Source organism: Nilaparvata lugens, unplaced genomic scaffold (assembly GCF_014356525.2).
Source record: "Nilaparvata lugens isolate BPH unplaced genomic scaffold, ASM1435652v1 scaffold2818, whole genome shotgun sequence".
NCBI lineage: Eukaryota > Metazoa > Arthropoda > Insecta > Hemiptera > Delphacidae > Nilaparvata > Nilaparvata lugens.
Genome location: NW_024090349.1, coordinates 1 through 4,321, shown reverse-complemented (window position 1 = coordinate 4,321; position 4,321 = coordinate 1).

Genomic DNA, 4,321 nt, shown 5'->3' with positions numbered 1-4,321 from the left:
CTGCGACAAATTCAAATGCCAATATTAATTAATTATTTACCTAACCTAATTTATTATTACTATACCTAACCTATCCTTTTGGTAGAGAGTTAGTGGGGAGGATATTTTTAATATTCTTTCCGAAGAATGGACATTGATATGTCCAAAGCTCCGCCAATTTATGTAGATGCATAACAATATAATTATTATCTATAGTTATTATATTACAAATTGCTTTTTCATATCATATATAGTTCAATAATTATTTTCTTAGTCTATATTATGTAAATTCATCTATAATTTTGCTGTATTGTAAGCTATTGTATATAAGTGTATAAGCCAGTATATATTATAATCTACATAAATAAAGTACTCAATCAATCAATCAATCCTATACTATTAAACGAGCAATTTCTGTTTATATGTTTAGATTTTTATATATCTGTATGTGACCGGATCTCGAAAACGATTCTCACGAAATTTGGAACAAAGTAGGTTTAAGATATAAAAATTCGATTGCACTAGGTCTCAACCCTGGGATAACTCGCTGAATGACATTAGAAGGATAAATACGTCCTTGAAAAACAGCTGGAAATTTTGTCGTTTGTCGATACAGTAATGGAAGTGAGTGAACGAGTGCATGTGTGTGGGATCATCCAGCTGATTTATTTATTTATTCTACTTCCAACGGTACAACACCAATTTTATTTATATATTTCATTGGCAATTACAGATCATAATTATAATAAATATAATATGATTGGGAGAAGACAACAGGCATAGCCCAAAACTGTCTTCTCCCAAATTTTTACAAATGAAAGTTTCAAAAAAGAATAAGGTTAATATTTCACTTTCACTTCAAAAAGTCCAATTTCCACTTCAAAACTAATGACAAAACTGAAAATTTTGAATTTTGATATTTAAAAACTGATTAAATACAAAAATATTCCACTCAAATCTCTACAAATTAGAAATTTTTGAGAAATTTTGCAAAATTTTGAGCCAGAAAAGAAACACAACTTTACTATTAGCACAGCTGATAATTACATAAAAATAACATAGAAAAACAGATAACAGCTAAAAATATATAAATAATATAAAATATTATAAAAATGCAGAAAAAGAGATACGAGAAAAAATATATGTATAAAGATAAATAATATACAATAATAGAAAAACATCTATGTGGATAATTTGAAACAGAAAAATGGGAATAAAAAATAAATCATAGTTAACAAACGATATTATATGAAAGTGAAAAGGCGCCATGGATGCCACAAGGGGCATTGTATGTATGTATTGTATGTAATACACATTCAGGGCTCTCTTCATAGTTCTCATGAAACAACTTCTTCATAGTTCTTTTGATCCCACGATTAACTAGAAATTTTAATCAACTTGATCAAAATATCTGATTTGTTGACATGACATGGTTTATCACTCTAAATTAAAGTATATCATAATCTGTCTGTAGTTTTCTGCTCGTAAGCAGGTCCTTCTATATGGCAGCAGCCCTCCACTCTCTTCTATTCTCTGCTAGTCACTTCGTTGCATAGTAACTTCTTTATTCCTAACAAGAAACATGATGGTTTATCATTACAATGTAATCATAAATAATGATAATGAGATGAAGTTTGTAATTTGACCATAATTTGTATACTATGATGAGAATTATCAATTATTGAGGCTTGAGAGTTGAAAAATCGTGTTCAGCGACCGAAAATACATAAGATAGCGTTCCTGAAATACATAATTTGAATGCATAGACTAGTAGGAGCGATCAGGTCATTACGCGCATTAATCATGAGGGAGGACTGCGCCGCAGCGTAACAGTGTTACTTATCCCCCTCCCACCGCCGCATCTATGATCGTAACCCCCATACTATATATATCATTGGATTCGGGAAGAAACTGCCTAAAACGTTTATTGGAAGCATTTTCCTCTAAGTCGGCTAATGACTTGGATATTCGAGAAATAACAAAAAGTCCATAATAAAAAAATACATTTTTCGAGATATTTTATTTTTTTACGGAAAAACTATGCGGTTTATCGCAAAAATGTACAGGACCACATTGAAAGCCAGTCATGTGTACATAATTTTGAGAAAAAATTAAAAGCTGTACTATGAATAGTAACTGCAGGACAGGCGATTTTATAAGCGCGCGTTTTTTACAACTTACCCCCCTCCCCCCCAAGCTGTCTGCCACCCTGGGACGTGACGACATCGAGTTTCATATACACTAAAGACCCCCTAACAATAATCCGAAGTCAAATTCTCTGCCTCTCTCATGTATGCTCAATGTAAGCCAGCGCCTGGACTATAATTCTAATCCCACGATATACTTTTTCAGTTTGTTTTTAAACCTTGTAATATCTTTTTCATGATTAATTTTAGTAGGAAGGTAAGTGATGAATTTTATGTTATTTAGGTTATTTAGCTTCAGTGTACTTTTTCTTTTGGGATTTCTACAGGTGAAATGTACAAATTTTGTTTTATCATTATTTAATAAAAGGTTCATTTTACTTAAAACGTTTTTTAAAAGCAATATTGTGTCATTACATTTTTCTTCGATTATATCCAAATCTTTGTCGAATATGCTTAAACTAATGTCATCAGCGTACATACAAAATTTAGTACTTTCAATTACATCTTTCGCATATTTTGGTAATCCCCCCAAATAGCAAAGGAACAAAAATGGCCCCAAAACAGATCCCTGTGGAACAGAGTAGTTCATGTACCTTAAACTAGATTTAATATCACTTACTTTATTTTTATCATAATACTTTATATTTACATATTGACTTCGACCCACCAAATATGATTCCATCCAGTTGAGCTCTTTTCCACAAATTCCATAAGTTTCTAGTTTTTTTAATAATATGCTGTGATCTACAGAGTCAAATGCTTTTGTTAAATCTAGGAAGGTGCCAACAATGCTGTATACCCTTTGTCCAATTTCTCTATTTCCTCTATTATCCTCTTAGATTTAGGAGTTACCATAATAGCATAGTCCAAGATACCCTTCATTCAGGAAATATAAAATCAGTATATTATAATAAACATTTATTTATTTAATCAGAATCACACAACTTACAGAAAAGTACCACAGGCTTATAAGCCCAAACGGTTCCAATTCTAATTTATACAACAGTCCAAATGTAGCTAGGTTATGTGTCACTTAACATTCATCAATTACACACTCAATTTACAATTCAAAATACACAAAAATCATTTTTAAATTAAAAAAATAACTTCTCTTTTTATTTGTATTTATACATTCCTTTTTATTTGTTTGTCAATTTATCTAGGACAATTTCAAGATGATAAATTAGAATGGTTGCTAATAAAATTATTATACTGTAATATTTCTTATATTACCATTCATATTAACCTCCTGGGCTGAATAATCTGCTATTATCTAATTTCAGAATATTATAGAAGTACTTCAAAAATAGGTTATGTTTATCATATTAAATATCAGGGACCGAGCTTCGCTCTGGAGTACAAAAGCATAAAGAATTTATTACGAAAGAAGAAATTATAATAACATTCATACAGAAATGTTCTATCTAATCACAGTAAATTGAGATTAATTCCCAGAGGAATGCAAAAATTTCTCTCACAAAGGCCCAGTTGCACAAAAGCCAGTTAAATTTCAATCTAGATTAACTTCACGCGAACCAAATCAGAGAAGACCATTTCAAAAAGATGGATCTACTGGAATTAATCAGGATTGAAAATAACCCAACTTTTTTGCAACCGGCACTAAGTACCTGATTGAATGATTACTAAAGTTCAACAGCTGAGTCATCATTTTTACACAGTCCCACACACACGAACTCGCTCACTCACCTCCATCACCAACAGACGACGAAATAATTATTATCAGCTGTTTTTCCATGGATGAATAATAATTATCCTTTTAATGTCCTTCAGCTAGTTTTCTCAGGGATGAGACCTAGTGCAATTGAATCTTTATATTATAAACCTACTACGTTCTGAATTTCGTGAGAATCGTTAGAGCCGTTTTCGAGATCCGGTGAAATACAATCATTTAAACATCCAAACATATAAACAGAAGTTGCTCGTTTAATAGTATAGGATATTGATGCTTAGCCTGAATATTATATTTCAAGTTTAGTCAATCCTATAAGAATAGAATTTACTTTATGAGAATATACTCCCAAACAACTACAGTTTTGAATACACGTGGAGGTTAATTTTAATTAATGTGTAATTACTCGATGATTGTTTGTTCGATCGCAGCCACAAGCACTTATAGTATTCTTCTAATCATTTAGGGCCGGCTTCCGAGCTCGGGATTTAGCTAAGTTCTAGAC